This window comes from Zingiber officinale, chromosome 8B (genome assembly GCF_018446385.1).
Source record: "Zingiber officinale cultivar Zhangliang chromosome 8B, Zo_v1.1, whole genome shotgun sequence".
Taxonomy (NCBI): Eukaryota; Viridiplantae; Streptophyta; class Magnoliopsida; order Zingiberales; family Zingiberaceae; genus Zingiber; species Zingiber officinale.
In genome coordinates this window covers 94,716,662-94,734,207 of record NC_056001.1, presented here as the reverse complement: position 1 = coordinate 94,734,207, position 17,546 = coordinate 94,716,662, and positions in this window count along the sequence as shown.

Sequence of the window (17,546 nt, the reverse complement as noted above, 5' to 3'; positions counted from 1 at the left end):
TATTTTTTGATTCTACCTAAAAGGTCTCAAACCAATGGAGATATCTTTCGCATATAAACCATAATATTTCTTATGTATTTTCAATGTGGGACTTTGTTTGCAACCTTACAACTCAACACCCCAGGTTAGTTTTGATGTGATCAACTGAGTTAAGTTAGACTCTGCATTTTTGATGCCTTATGTCACGCCCCAGAGGAGTTGATGCCCGATAAATGGACAGTATCTCTCCTGTAATAGTGAGCAGCCCACACAGCTGGATCAATAACCACACATTTGTATACACATCCCACACGACTGTAACAAAAACACAATGGAAGATATAACAAAGCCACACAATCCAAAATGATACAATGCGTGTCGACATGACTTAAATATAATAAATATCGAAAACGATAAAGTAGCCACAAGACCAAACACTAAGTCCAAATCTAATTACTACAATGCCAAAACTATATGGAAAATATGTAAGAAAGCAAAAGCGAAGGAAAATCCATCCTCATATGTGTTGGTGCCGTTAGCACTAACGGTTTAACTCAGGTTTCGATGAATGACAAAGTAGGTTAAGTTAGTTTTATTGTGATATAACACTTTGACTGAGAGTGTAGGAAAAATTCAACTAGGTTGACGGGTCGACCGGATAGCTGGTGCGAAGCCCAGCTAGGTCGACGGGCCGACCGAATAGCTGACAAGAAGTCCAGATAGGTCAACGGGCTGACCGAATATCTGGCACAAAGCCCAGCTAGGTCGACGGGCCGATCGGATAACTGACACGAAGCCCGGCTAGGTTGACGGGCTGACCGGATAACAACACGAAGTCCAGACTGGTCGATGGGCTGACCGGATGTCTGACAAAAGGTAAGTAAAGGTAAGTCACTGGAGGAGAGTGATTGTGAAGACACGTCCCAGTTGAGGGACAGTAGACATCGGTCCAATTTAGGTCTATTTGGGATTTCTAAACCGAGACCTTGACTAGTTCCTGGTTCTGGGAGGACAGAAACTAATTACTCTATTTATCATATTTGTGTTAACACTTGTCTTGTAGGGTATTTGGACTAACACATTTGCTGTAGGGCAAAAAGCAAGCAAAGAAACAAAGCTGCCTTCGGGTGAATAGTACCCGAAGACACCTTCTATGGCTATGGAAGGTGCCTCGGTACTGTTCATAGAAGGCGCCTTCCACGGATAAAATTTGATCGGTTCGCAGATAAGGCGCAGCGAAGTCGGGATAGATTTTATCCCATTGAAGGGGCCTTCAAGCCTTTGGAAGGCGCCCTGCAAGCCCTTTATAAGACAGTTTCAAGGAGGCTTTGGTATAATAACTACATACGAGCTACTGTGCATCCTTTTAAGCTTCCGACTGCTCCCGATTGCTGCTACAACTCTACTACGAAGCTGCTGAGCCCGACGACTGATCCGACAGACAGACATCAACATAAGAAGAGCTCTCATTTCAATCCATAAGAAGTGTTGGCAACTTTTGTCTTTGTACTTAATTAGTACTATAAAAGGGCAAGTGCAGTGTGTTGCACTTGACCTAACCTTTTGTACTCAATTCTCTCTTCCGGGGATACCGAAAGAGGTTTTTAGTGGATTGTCCATCGATAGGTCCGTGAGACCTGGGCTTTGGAGTAGGAGTCGCTGAAGGCTCCGAACCAAGTAAAAATCGTTCGTGTTTTTCTGGTATTTTCTTATTTACTTTCCGCTGCGTACTATACTTTAAATGTTTAAAAGAAAATAAGTTTTGAAAACCACGTGATTCACCCCCCTCTCACGTGCGTCACGATCTAACAAGTGGTATCAGAGCAAGTATCGTTCTGATTTGGTGCAGCCACCAATCAGGCAAAGGGGGTAATATTTCTTTTCATTTTTTAGCTGTTCGACATAATCCAAATTGGTATAATTATCTCTTTGGAGAGTTTTTTTTCGTAGCAAATTAATCTGAATTGGTGCAACACCAATTCAGGCGTAATATTTTTTTTCTCTTCTTTCTCCCACACTATTAATCCAAGATCAAGTTTTGGGACCTTCTCTCTCTTTGTGTGCAGGATTCATGGCCCAGTCCGAGGGTTACAGCACGGTCTGACCTCCCCTATTCAATGGCGATGACTTCCCATGCTAGAAGAAGCGAATAGAAGTCTAGTTGAAGACAGACTTTGATCAGTGGTTCAACATCACTAGAGGCTACAAGACTTCTGTCGACAACTCTGGAAATCTGATGGACCTGAACAGTGGAATCCGAAGATAAAGACAAAAGCCTAGACGAACTTCAAAGCCCTCAACACACTACAATATGGGCTAACGAAGGAGGAGTTGAACAGAGTGGGCCCACACGAAAATGCGAAGGAATTGTGGAACAAGCTCATCGAACTGCACGAAAGAACCAGTGACGCTAAGGTAACTAAATGAGATCTTTATTTAAATAAATTATTCAATATAAAAATATAGGAAGGAGAATCGGCGAGTCAACTCCATGCGAGGATTAAGGATATTCTTAATAGACTTCACACCATCGGCCACTAAATGGAGAACTGCGACTTAATAAGGTACGCCCTAAACGTATTTCCTCGAAATGCATTGTGGGCATCCATCATGGATGCCTACAAAATTTCGAAGAATCTTTCAAAATTAAAGTTAGATAAATTATTTTACGAACTTGAGCTACACGAGCAAACTAACGCCAGAACCAAGAAAGGTGTTGCTCTTTTTGCAGGTTCCTCCAAAGAAAGTCAAGAACCATTCTTGAATCTAAAGGTGAGTCTGACCAAGACTCAAAAGATGAAGAACACTTGGTGAACTTGGTAAGAAAATGTTCACCAGGAAAAAGAAGAACTTCAACAGAAAAGACTTGCAGAAGATCAATTCCACTACCGAACCAAAGAATGTGACCTGCTTCAGATGTAACAAGAAGGGTTACTACAAGAACGAGTGCCTGAAGCTGAAGAACGACAAAACCAAGGCAACCAAAAAGAAGACACTCAAAGCAATGTGGGACGAATCATCTTTAGATGAATTGGATGCCTAAGATCAGAAGCACGGAAGCTACCTCGCGCTGATGGCTCACGAATCAGAATAGGAGGACGAATCGGAAGACGCGTCCGAACTCGAATTGAGCCACGAGTCCATACTCGTTTCCGAAGATTCCAACGAGGTATGTTTTAATTTAAGCAAGAAGTTCTTTAAAATAATTACATATTTAAATAGAAAATTAACTGAACAAGAAAATCAAAATAAATTGTTCCTTGAGGAAAACCAACAACTCAAGAAACAAATTTAAAAATCTAATCCAAATCAAGTTATAAAACTTAAGGAGGAAAATTTAACGCTAAAAATTATAAAATAATTGATATGCCAAGTGGGTTCCATGTAGAGCACACCATATCCAATTCTTATAGATGTCTGTTGGAATTTTCACCAGATAGTCCATGAAATTTCGGTAATAGATATACAATTTTCCATAACTCGAAGTTGGCCTCCAAATCAGAATATCGAATGTAGAATGAATCATGTGACAAATTTGATGCCCAAAGGTCTTTGAGAGTTTTTTTAGTATTTTTCGTCATGTTGCTTAATAAATCTGAGGTCTTGATCACATAATAAAACACTGAAACTCTGGAACTACTTATGACACAAGAGAGATTTCCTGGCACTACAAGAAAAAAGTCAAACAACAACTGTTTTTTACCGTTGTCTTTGAAGGCAAAGACAACATTTTTTACAACGGTGAAAAACTGTTGTCTTTTCCTTCAAAGACAACAGTTTTTCACCGTTGTCTTTGAGCGTATGCCTAGGCTCTTCAACAACAGTTTTGAACTGTCTATGACAACGGCTAAAAAGCGTTGTCTTTTTTGCCAATGACATCGGTTTGACAACGGTTAAAAACCATTGTCTTTTTAGCGAACAATGTTAAATAACATCAGTTTGACATATTTAAACTGATGTCTTTGGGTACAATATACAACATTTTGACAATAAATAAAAAACTTATTAATCTTTTCCTACTCAACGGTTTATAAAAAACATCCAGTGCAAATTTCATCCAGTGTAAATTTCATTGATAAAAAACCTACATAATCAATATTTACAATGCAAATTTCATTAAAGTACCAAACATCATCATCCAAACATCATTAAAGTACCAAATATCAACATTCAAACATCACAAAAGTTTACACAGCCAAAAGTTTATATATATCACACATATATATAAAGTCCAAAATATCATGTTTTGTTGGAGCACGTCTTCTCTACCTGTGCATCTTCTAAACAACCTGTGCATCTTCTAAACTGCAGCCTTTTCTGGTTTCTCCTCCCTCCTAGCTTCTCTTTTCTTCTCCTCTCACAGAAACGGGTCATTATCTTTTCCCTGAGGTAAATAGCATATGATTGCAAGTTAATTCATTTCCCAGGAGTAAATGGCATAAAAAATGGATCTCTTGGAAATTTCACACCTGACCTTACAGTTTTACAAAAACTCAAAGAGTAGTATGCCTTAAAAGACCAGCTATATGACTTTACAAGTAACTCTTAAGTATGGTAAACCAAACCTATCAACTTTACATATACCAAAAAATATTCTATCCAATTTGAAGTCTAGCGAAACTCCATCTACTATGGGTTCAACTGCTTTGTTAGCGAGATAATCCGCTAGCAACTTAGTGTTAAAAAATCAAGATAAGATAGGAATTCTAATGTAGAATATTAATTTCTTTCCCCCTTTTCCTTTTTCCTGTCTTGTTAAACACAACCCACAAGTTATTCTGTCTTGAGAATCAAACACAACCCAATAAACACCGCACTCAGATGTCTATGATTTATGGAATTAGAGAGCTGAAGCTAACAATGGTTATCAAGACCACACATTCTTCATCTACTCACTTAGGTAATGCACAAATTATGAGAGATTTGTGAAAGTTTAATAGACAGGTCCGCATTTTCAATCTAAAATTTCTTTAGTAAATCAGCATAATTATTTAAATTAATCTAAAAATCGAAGACTTGCAGATCTACATATAGCTTTGCTTAATTAATAGCAAATTCAGGAAAATCTACTTGCAGAAATGGCTTAGAGCAACAACCAGATTCTGGTTCTATCATCGAGCATCAAAAAAGTGTTATAGAATCTAGCTGAATTAGACATGAAAAATCAAGTTCCAACTTATTTCTGGAGCATACAAAATCACAAATACAAACAAGGGCTGAAGCAACAAAGCAGCACACAGAGAATTAAGCAAACAAGCTTTACTAATTTAAATTCACAGAGCAAGCAAATTGATCAACCCACAATTATCATAAGGATCTACTCTCTTGATACTCAAATAGACTCAGTAAACGACCTAACTTCTAGCAGGAATCAAAATTCCTAACTATATTAGCATTTTCCCCAATTCATATTCGAATAAAATTCTCCGACAATCATGCAAAAGCATAGAGATGGTTTATTTAGTTTTTACACGGAATAGAGAGTAGAAAAGAGCAATCCAAACTTCCGACAACATCATAGAGGATACCGCTAATTAGATCATGGAAATCACACAGATAGAACTAGTAAAGAACATAAAAGCCCAAGATTTAACGATGAGACCGAGGGATTTAACAAAGGACCTGCATCTAACCATGTATCAAACCAGAAGTTAATATGATCTTCACCTAAACGCCATCTAATCTGCTCTTCTGCTACGTTTCTCATCTGTAACGTCCTTTTCCAACAATGTGAAGCTTTGTTTTTGAGTAAACCCACCACAGGAGAGACTGACCCACAGTACATGCTAGACAGAAATTTCGACAAGTGTGTTCTCTACTCCCAATCCTCCTTCTAGCTTAGGTTTACAAATATCTTTCCAAGAGATCCAGTGAATCTTCCTATTGGAACTGATAGAACCCCAGAAAAAATTGGCCATAATCATCTCAATTTGATGTAAAATACCCCCTTCGTCACTATTAATAATGGAGGCATCTAAAAAATGGATTCTTCCTACTAATATTGAATTACTTATGTTACAGGGTGATATATGCAATCAAAGTTTGGACTTCAAACATTAAATTTCTCTGTTAGTTATTATACATGGTAAAAGCCCCGTTAGACATACATTAAGTTGCAGTTAGGGAATCAACAAAAAAAAACACACTTGCATTGATATTTCTGCTTGCATATTCTTTTGCAATAGTCTTGGTGAGACCAATCACTCCTGCCTTTGCATGACTGTAATTAGCTTGGAATACATTACCGACTAAACCAACAACAGATGCCCCTGCTCAATTGAATGATATTTCAATATCTCGAAAAAAAACTAAAGCATAAAGATGCTGCAGTAACAAGATTATTACCCTTCTAAACAAAGACATCTACATTATAAGATTGAGATCCAAATTTTTTGTTATGTAAACCAAAATACAGTATAAATATTGGATAAAGGATTAAGGTTAATCATTTTTTATATTTGACAAAGGATTAAGTTATCGGTTTGTATTTGATGTTGGTGCATCAAGTGTGCAGTTTAGTCATGCCGATTGGATTTGGTAAATGGACTCAGAGACAGATATCTCCAAATCAAGTGCAATCAAGTATAAGCAGCATGTATTCAATTTAACTGAATATTATTATTGTCAAATGCAATAAGATGAACTCATGTATATACCTATTCATAAATATGATCTTGTATGCATTCGGCTATCTTAGAGCGCACTTCATCAATTTCTTCTTGAGAGTACTCCGCTTTTGTGAACTGTGAACACACATAAATTATATGATCTTAAAGAACAAAATATAATTAATTGGAAAAGAATAATAACTAAATAACTTCTAATTATTTGAGATGATAAAGATAATATTACTATCGATGGTAGTGTATCCCCCTCGATCATTGCATTTTCTTCAATAATTTGTCTCATAAATCTCATCACGTAATAACTACATTGTTTCGCATCTGGCTGCCTATGAACCTACGTTAAAGGCAATTGATATTGATAATGATAAATATACACATACCTTGATTGATTGAAATAGAAGTACCCATACCTTGATTACTTCCCATTGTACATGCTTTCTTCCTTTCCTTCCATTGTTCGAATTAAACAATCTTAACACCCTTCATATATACATTCAACATAGTTGATATATAAGTGTTTTATGACTAAATTAAATACATAATAAAAAGCATATATAAACTCACATTTCCACAACATATTTCCAATCTTCATCACGAATGCGATGACTTAAAGAATCCAACAAGTAAACAATCTCCTTATGAGGTTTAATGACAGTCAAATTCCAATGGAAACTATACACAAATACAAAATTAGTGCATACAATTCACTAAAATAATCAATTGAAAATGATATTAAAGATGTTCATTACCCATTGCAACTTGGCACCAAAACTAATTGATTAATTGATGCACCACTCATCCTATCTGCTAAAAAACTCGCCCTCTGGTTCAACCGTTCAGTTTTACCTGTTTTGTCTTGTGTGGTTTTTTGAAAGTTTGGGATGCTGTGCGGATTTACAAATATGAATTTATCAATCTTATTTTCTTTTACCAACTTTTTATAAAGATGCCTGCCATTTGAAATAAAAAAAATCAGAACTACATTAGATATTAAATACTGATCTAATAAAGTATGTGCTTCTTATATACTAAATTTAAAAAAGAACAAACAATACTACAAGGTAATTCGAAGACTTACCATATGTAAACAACCACACAATTTCCTGAAATTGGCTCCAAGTGATACAAAGCACTAATGTCCTCAAGATGCAAGTTTAGTTCATAATCATCTTGAAATACCTCATGATCTAAAGCAATTGACAATTTCCTTCCATTCTCAAGAGCACGCTTACAATAACAATACACCATGCGCAATGATCTTGGCACACTTGATAACAAAGTCTGGTTATTTTCTACATGTGCCGTTTTCTTCATGTGACACTTCTAATAATTGTAATTGTAAACTTTTTAGATAGGTGCAATACTAAATAGTTTCACAGATATTTACTTTGAAATATTATCTTAGATGTACCTTTTGTCGTAGCATCAGCAGGTGTTTTGGCCAAGCCACATGGGTTCCAACAGCATCACCAATAGTTTCACATTCATTGGGAATCGGAACTGGCAAACATGCTGATTTCTGCATTGCTTCATCGATGGATACACGCATACAATTCTTGGGTAACGGAACACCATGGAGAGAGTGATGAACTCCAATGACCTCAACAACTGTATCATATGCAACAATGTCTATGCTAGAATCCAATGTCAAAATAACTGATTTACCCTATAAGATAAATAGTTGTGTCATTGAATTATACTAACTCTTTATTTTAATAATAAATATAACCACAACTTATATACCTGTAAAGCAACTTCTTTATCCACAACTTGCATTTCGACATCATTGAACTCTTCATAACTGGGGAAAGTCTTATCGGTGTTCAGTTTATTGTCATTTTGTTGAGGTAACTTTACCGAGCAACTTCCTTTGTCATCAATGTCACTGCCCCATGCACCCTTTTTGTAGACAATTGCTTCAAGTTTTTGAATGCGTGTATCTTGTTCTTGAATTAATTTTCTAGCCTCCACCAACTCTCTCTTTTGCTCAATCAGTAGCTCTCTATCAACATTGTCAGTCTTCCATCTACTAACATTAAAGAACAATGATGGAGTGATATGACCTCCAACATCCCTCACACGTCCACTATGTTCTCTTGAATTGAGTGCTTTGGTAAGAATATCTTCTTTTGTCCCATTAATTTCGAGTGTTCCCTCACGCTTCTGTTGTATATAATCATCCTGTCATCCAAATAAAAAAAATTACTTTAAAAGTTTCATTGAAATACAATAATTGATTTTTACTCATAGCTTCTCACAATCTTGTCTATTGTTTGTTTCAACTCTTGGCCATCAAATTTCCCTTCTTTATTAACCCTTCCTTTCTCCCAAATAATAGCTGTATTGATTTCATCATCGTCATATAATTCATTTGCCTAAGAACAAGAATAATTGAATGATATATGTTAAATAAGAATGATTATTAAATGCTAAACAAAACCGTTATACGAATTTTATAAGAAAAATATACTTACTATTTCTTCAGCATATCGTGCATATCCTTTACGAGCAAGGCGATGGGGGTATATGTTCTTCTTTCTTTTCTCCTTCTGTTGTTCACTTAGTTTCTAGTCAAGTGAAACATTCCACATATCAAATTTACTAATTCATCATTTACCTTAATATCTACTTATTTTGAAAGAACAAAAGACTAAACTTACAATAAAGTCGTCAGACATGCGAGTCCTGACAAAAGAAATCCAATCATCTCTTGCAAGACCATAGCCACTAGGTGGTTCATCCAACTCTTCGAGTTTGTCAAGCTTCTTCGAAATGAATGTCTGAGTGAGATGGGATTTAAACTGACGCCACTTATTACTTGCTGAATTCAAACATCCCTTCTTCCAACTTGGGGGAACATCATATGTCAGCTATAAAACACAATTGGGAATACAATAAACTGATTAGTACCTATATTCATCATTGACACCATAAGCAAACACAATTTCTGGAAATTATTCTAGCATTGAAACAACACACACATTCATTAAGTTTAAGGCATTCTCATCATTGAGTGTTTTGGAGATCTGAAATTGGCAGATTTCAAGCAGTTTCTTGCTAGCCAAGGCGTCCAGGTATTCTTTTTCCAGGTTATCATATGGTTTGATGATTATCAGTGGCCTATTCTGTTTGATTTTAGATAAGACAAACAACTCATACCGAAATCGGATATTACCAAAAAAAAAGTTGACCAGTAAAGTATACCCGCCTCATGCATCTTCTCGTCTGGCCCATTGATAGAAGAGTACTACAAGATACACAAGTATCTTTATTCGCAGTTCTACTTGTTGTAGAGTTCAAATAAAAGAAAAAAAAATCTTTCTGTAGAATTAATTGTTTAAGATAATTTAACAATTTCTTTGATCTTCTGTTTGGCCAGACGAGAACAGATTCTGTAACTGGATGGAAAAACATCCATCTATAAACACTCAGAGGGAATGAGCAAAATTAGCTTAGTAGTTAAGGCAATACATGAGATTTTCATTAGAAAACTATTAGGGAGAACAGCTGGCAATTCCTACTGAAGCATACGAAGCTGAAAGAAAGGAAGCAGAACTTTGTGAAATTTAAGAACCTTCAACTGAACTATCTAAACCTGAAATGAATGCAGCAAAGCAACTTGAAATAGAAAACCAATCTTTAACTTGTATATATAAAAATCATATTGTTGAATGCTGGAGTAGCAAGAACAACAGACAATTCATACTGTTTTACTATCTTTAACTCATCTTTTCATGCATGCCATGATATGACAATTAAATTTTGCAACATGATAATTGACCAGAATTTCTTTAACTTACTTACATTAACTGATTCCCATATCAATTCTTTAACTTCATTTGGAACTTGTTTCCACGTCTTGTAAGATATCTTGACCTTTTCTCGAGCAAGCAAGCCAATGTAACTTTGCATTGCAATAGCAGCTTCTCCTACTGGCTGTCCAAGTTTATTAAATCTTACCTCCTTTCGAATTCCTTGAACCCTTTGTTTAGTAAGCTTATCCAGATGGGTACGACCTCTAGATGTTCTTGTTGTTTCAGTGTCTGTAGATTCCAGCATTGTCTCAACCTGTAAACCGTTGTTAGTGGATGTAGATGCAATTTTTTCTTTGCCCTTCCCAATCGTTGCAGGTTGTCCTATTCTCTTGCTTGAAGCATGAATTGTGTCATCACCATCAGATTTGATTTTAAGCTTTTCAAAGGATGCCATAGAGCTCAAATTTAATCTATTGATAAAAAAGTGAAACAACATATCAATATTTAAAAAAAAATACACAATAAGAAATTCACCTACAAAAGAAAATCAACATACATAGATAAAAATTTGAAATACCATAATGTGCACAAAATCATATTAAAAAACAAGATACATATCAATATTGTCTACAAACATATCTTCAAAAGAAAAATATAATTGGTTAAACATTTTCAACCCAAGTCCCATCACAATCTTCACGAAGGCATTGGGGTTCATTGTCATCTACTCCGTAAGCATCCATTGATGGTAACTCTCTGGTAAAAGATTGATAGTGGACTATAGTGTCTTCCAATTCATCCCCATTTGCATATTCAAATGACTCTCTAGTAGGAGTTACAAGTACAATACTCCATACAGGATCTTCAGGATCTTCAATATAAAATACTTGCTTCGCTTGACTTCCCAAGATAAAAGAATCTGATTTGAATCCAATTCGTTTCAAATTTACCAATGTGAAACCAAGATCATCTACTTTTATACCATTATTATTCTCCACCCAATTACATTTGAACATTGGAATTTGAAATTTGTGGTAATCAAGTAACCATATTTCTTCAATAACTCCATAAAAAATCATGTCCGACACAATTGAATTTTTATCCTTTGCACTGGCAACTTGCATTGTCTTTGCGACTAAGCTTACTCCAGAATTTTGAGCAACTCGTACATCATCACGTTCTTTCTTAGCATAAGTAATCCCATCAATCAAATAACTAGAATACTTTAACACTTTCTTGCTAGGTCCACGCGCTATCCACTTTAATCTTTCAGATATTTGAAGGGTTGAATGGTCAACCGCACGTTCAACCTATAGTTAACAATATAATAAAATTTAAATTTTTGCGTAAGATACCAAGAGTTGTATGTATGCTAATACATAGTAGTTTTGGAACGTACAATATCATGCAACCAGTTAATAAATGTTCGATTATGCTCATCTTGTAGCCACTTTTTGGACTTAGCTTTTTGAGGAAATCTTGCTCTCAACTCCACCATGTGTGCCCTAATAGAATTATTTTAAATAAATAAACCAATAGAATGAATTCAAATTGCATAAAAGTATTGATAAGTTAGAGAACATACTCGATATAAGGATCAATCTCATCATCATTCGTCAATATGTAATGATGTGCTTGTTGCAACTCATCATGCCTAGCGGAGTGCACTATTGCACCCGATAAAGGCTTAGTACGTTCTACTTTGTGATGACTTGATGTTATCCCAATTGTGTGGACATTAGATAGATAGTCTGAGCAAAATTCGACAGTCTCTTCAGCAATATAACATTCGGCTATACACCCTTCAGGCCGATTGTGATTGCGCACATTGTTAGGACCAAAAGTAGCTAGAGGGGGGGGGGGGGGGGGGAATAGCTCGTCGCGTGCTCGTTGCTCGGTGTTGCTTGTTTCTTCAAGAATGCGCAGCGGAAAATACATAAACAAACACAAACACGCTAACACTAGGAGTTTACTTGGTATCCACCTCCAACGGAGATGACTAATCCAAGGATCCACACCACGCACGCACCCTCCACTATGAAAACACTCCTTTTCGGTAACTACCGAGGGCAGAGAAGCCCTACAAGACTCTCAGTACAAGAAGAAGAAAGGGTAGTAAAGAATAAGCAAAAGCTTACAAGAAATGCAGTAAAAACCCTAGCTTCTTCTTCTTCTCGTTGCAACTCGCCTCTTGACTTGGATGAACCTCCAAGAACCTTCAAGAACTGGCGGTGAGGAGCTTAGAGAGTGCTGGGGAGGAGCTGTGTTGAATCTGGAATGAATCGGTGAAGTACTGCCGAAGGAAATGAATGCCTGCGGCTTAAATCGACGCTAACGGTCGAATCCCGATCGATTGGAATGCTCCCAATCGATCGGGGAGGCTTTGGATCGATCCACGGATCGATCCAGAGCGCCTCTGTGCTCTGGAAAAACTTCTGGATCGATCCACGGATCGATCCAGGACTTATCGCGCGAAGCAGCAGCGTCCCAATCGATCCACTGATCGATTGGGACCTCTGGATCGATCCACGGATCGATCCAGAGAGGTTCTGTTCGCGGGGACACATCGGATCGATCGGTGGATCGATCCAGATCTTCTGGATCGATCCACGGATCAATCCAAACCTGCTGGATCAATCCACGGATCAATCCAGATATTGGTTTTTGCCCAAAACCAAGCCCAAAGCCCCCTAAACCAACATCTAGTCAACCATGACTTGTTGGTACATAAGACCTAGCATCCGGTCACCCTTGACCAGCTAGGACTCTCTCACCAAGTGTCTGGTCAATCCCTTTGACCCACTTGGACTTTTCTCTTCTTGCCAAGTATCCAGTCACTCCCTAAGACCTACTTGGACTTTTCTTCCTCATGCCAAGTATCCGGTCAATCCCTTTGACCTACTTGGACTCTCACCAGATGTCTGGTCAACCTTGACCCATCTGGATTTCTCTTGCCTGGCTTCACTCACCAGGACTTTCCCAATTGCCTAGATTCACTCACTAGGTCTTTCACCTGGCTTCACTCACCAGGATTTTTCTCCTGCCTAGCTTCACTCACTAGGACTTCCCAATTGCCTAGCTTCACTCACTAGGTCTTTCACCTGGCTTCACTCACCAGGATTTTCCTCCTGCCTAACATCCCAGTTAGGACTTCCCAGTCAAGTATCCGGTCATCCTTGACCTACTTGACTCTTCTTCAATCAATATCTTATTGTCAAACATCTAAACCCAAACCAAGACTCAGCTTGGTCAACCAGGTCAACCTTGACCTGAGGGATGTTGCACCAACAATCTCCCCCTTTTTGATGTTTGACAATACCACAATAACACTTACAATACCACATGTAAGTTAGGCTAATCCCATAGCCTCATTCTTCATGCCACTAGGTAATGAAAGCATAAGTTAAGCTCTTCATTCTCCCCCTAAAAGGGCAACCTCCCTCTTAGATAATGAAAGCCTAACTTACTCCCTTTCACACATCCTTTCATTCTCCCCCTATTGGCACACATCAACCTATGCCCCCTCTTTGGGCACACTTCAACAAATCCATTTGTTGAAAACTCTCCCCCTGAAGAGTTGCTCATCATTTGTTACAACTTCACTCGTTGAACCAACACGATAATGAAGGTCTCATACCCTTCATTTATCCTTAACTTCTTCCTCAATGTAGACAAATACCCAACCTTGAGCATTTTCTAACCTCTTGAGGTCCCACTTGAAATAATGAGGATATCCACTCCCCATTTCAAGTTCAAAAGCTCATCCATGAGCATTTTCTTTAAAGAAGGTTAACCACCTTCCAAGGTTCATGAAAAATAATTTTCATGCCTTTAAAGAGTCCCTCCCCCTAAAGACATGGTGGTAACTTCTGTCATTGCACCAACAATGACTTGGAATCCCTAAACCTTTAGGAAACCCAAATTTAGAAGTTTTGAGGTTCAAATATTCAAAATTTGAAACAAACCTCAACCTAAACTTCAACTTAGCCTTCCTTAACCAATCCATCCTTGTTTTCCACACGAAAACACCCGTTTTATGTATACAAATGTATTTTTAGGGGTTTGGAATGGTTACCTAGACTAAAATAGGTTTAGAGTGCTGAAATCAGACCTTCCCAGCCAAAATCAGCGTCCTGGATCGATTGGAGTTGGGTTCCAATCGATTCAACCTATTTGAATCGATCCACTGATCGATTCAGGATGTGTGGATCGATCGGCTGATCGATCCAGCGAGCTTCTGCTCGCAAGAGTTGCCTTCTGAATCGATCCACGGATCGATTCAGGCACTCCAATCGATCCATGGATCGATCGGAGCCTCTGATAGTTGCTGAATTTCAAATTCAGCCAACTTCAGAAACCCCTAGAAAATTCTACAAAAATCCAAAAATCATGAAATTTCGTGTAGACATTATTTAGGGCATACTTAATCATGGAAAAATAGTTTTCTATGAAAATACTTCATATTTTCAAAGATTGACACAAACTTGAAAACTTGCAAAAACTTTAGCGTTTTCTTCAAGTTTGTGTCTAACTATTCAATGGTGATTACTATCAAAAGATAGTCTTCACCAAGGTTTTCCAAAAACATTTTAAAAACATTTTCAAAACCAATATCCCATCATGTTCCTTGGGCATAATGCACATGACTCGTACATTAGCTTTCCCAATGATGGGAAAATACATAACTATGTGTTTTGATGAACCTAAAACTCAAAAGAATGCACTAAATCAACATCTTGAGTTTTATTCATCATCATAACATCTCACTTGTATCTAATATGTACTAAAAACACATACAAGTCATCTTATAGGTCTTTGTGAGATGTAGATTTTGGTTTTGCCCTAATCTAGGGATCATGCATATCTATCTAGGCATTTTGGAGATATTAGACACCCACCTAGGATGTCACTTGTTAATAAGTGTTGTTAAATGCCTTTTGTCCTTAATTACAAGGAATTAAACTTAATGTATGATAATGTTATGGCATACATCAAAAAGAAATAATTTTCAAAAGAAAATATCCTATAATTACATGATGTATGAATGTCATGACATGGTATTTTTGGATTTTTCATAATAAAACATGAACGCAAAAATAGACATGATGTCATGACATATGATGGGCAAACAATCATGGCAAGATTTAGCATAAATAAAATATACCTAGATTAACTATCTAAGTATCCTTAAAACCTTAGCTAAACTTACAACTTAAACCTAGATTGCCCTAAAGTGCTTCAAGAAAATGCCAAAGCCTAAATTGGCATTTCTAATTCCCTTGATTAATTTATGCCAATTTAAGCATATCCTCAAATGTTGGCATATTTCATTTTTCCACAGGAGTAGCACTTCAACATAAGGCTTCAATTTCCTTTAATTTTCTAAGAACATACCAAAATCCCAACTTGGTAGTTCTTATGATTTCTCAATATGTGCCACTTTAAGATAAAATCAATTTTTCAACCATTAGGCACATTTAACCTTTTTCCAATTTGTGTCACTTAAAATATCATCCAATTTATCAAATTGTGACACATTTTACTCTTCCCAAGAGTAAACATAAATCCACTTCATTTTCAAAGGTTAAGAATAACCTTGAAAATGCTCCTTGAGTGTCAATTTCTTCAAAGTTGGGTTAACTACCCTTCTTCTTAGAGTTGACACTCTCTAACCCATCTATGGGGTAGAGAAGATGCTCCTAGGAACCCAAAACCTATTGGTGCTCCTTGGATGCTCTAAGTATTCACTAGGGATAACTTCCCTAGATACCTTTCTAGTGACCTCGTTTGGCTTCTTAGAAGCCTTGGTCACTTTTTTTAGGTCAACTCTAGGGATAGCCTCCCTTGTGACCTTGTTAGTGACTTTCTTAGACTTCTTAGAAGTCTTAGTCACATTTGTTGTTGCAAAGATACTTCTAGGGATGACTTCCCTTGTATCCTTGACTTGACTTCTAGACTTAGGGTTGGTTCCATATCTATATGGAACCCTATGGTAAGTAGGTACATCCTTTTTGATTTTAGGTTTGTATCCCAAACCTCTATGGCCCTTGGATGACCCTTGTTGTCCTAAACCTAGATTTTGCTCATTTTGCCCTTTAAGGATATTCTCCATCCTTTTTAGGGTCTTTTCTAGTTTGTCAAGTCTTGACCTCAAGACTTGATTTTCTATAATTAAATCCTTAGATTTTGATTTTTCATTACACCCATGAGCATTTTTGTTTCTAGGCTTGTATCTATTATCCTTAGTGTTCTTGCCCAAATCTCTATCTACATTTCTAGCCTTAGGGGTAGTAGATTTGGCATGTAGGGCCACATGCTTTTCTTTAATGCCTTCATGCTTCCTATTCTTATGATAAATCACATTAAAATGATAAAAATTAGAACTATCATGCTTTTTACCATAATGCGAGGGAATAGGCTCAATAAAAGATACGTTCCTTTTTACCTTGGAGGCTCCCCCTTGACTAATGCCTCCTTGAGCCTTGACCATCTTCTTCCCCTTGAGGCATTGACTCCGGTAATGCCCCTTTTAATTGCAAGAGAAGCATATGATATGCTCCTTGCTCTTCTTTGTTCCGGGAGTGGTCTCCTTTGGCTTAACCTTGCCCTTTTGTGCCACTTGGCCCTTCTTCTTGGCCAATTTAGGGCATTTACTTTTGTAATGCCCATGTTCCCTACATTCAAAGCATATGATATGATTTTTATTATTAATTGAAATGTTTATACCTTCTTGTGTAGGGATGACACTTGCTCCTCCATTTGATATTTCTTGAATTTCGGAGGTGGCACCATCTTCTTCTTCTTCACTTGGCCCGGATGTAGAAGCTTCTCCTTCTTCTTGATCCGGCGTCACCAAGGATTGCTCCCCCTCAATCCTAGAGGTGGAGGCTTCATCATCTTGAACATGAAACAAGGAGTATGCTCCCTCCTTGTTCCCTTCGTTGCATTCCCTTGAGGATGAAGCTTCTTGGATTTCCTCTTCTTCGGAGGTTGAACATCTCTCAACCTCGGAGTCCTCCTCTTGGTCTTGCTCCAAAGAGTCACCCTCTCTGGATTCTTCATAATCTTGTACAGTGGAGGGGATCTCTTCATGAAGCTTGGCCAATTTGCTCCATAGCTCCTTTGCATCTTCAAACTCTCCAATTTTGCAAAGGATGGTGCTTGGCAATAAATTGACCAAAAGCTT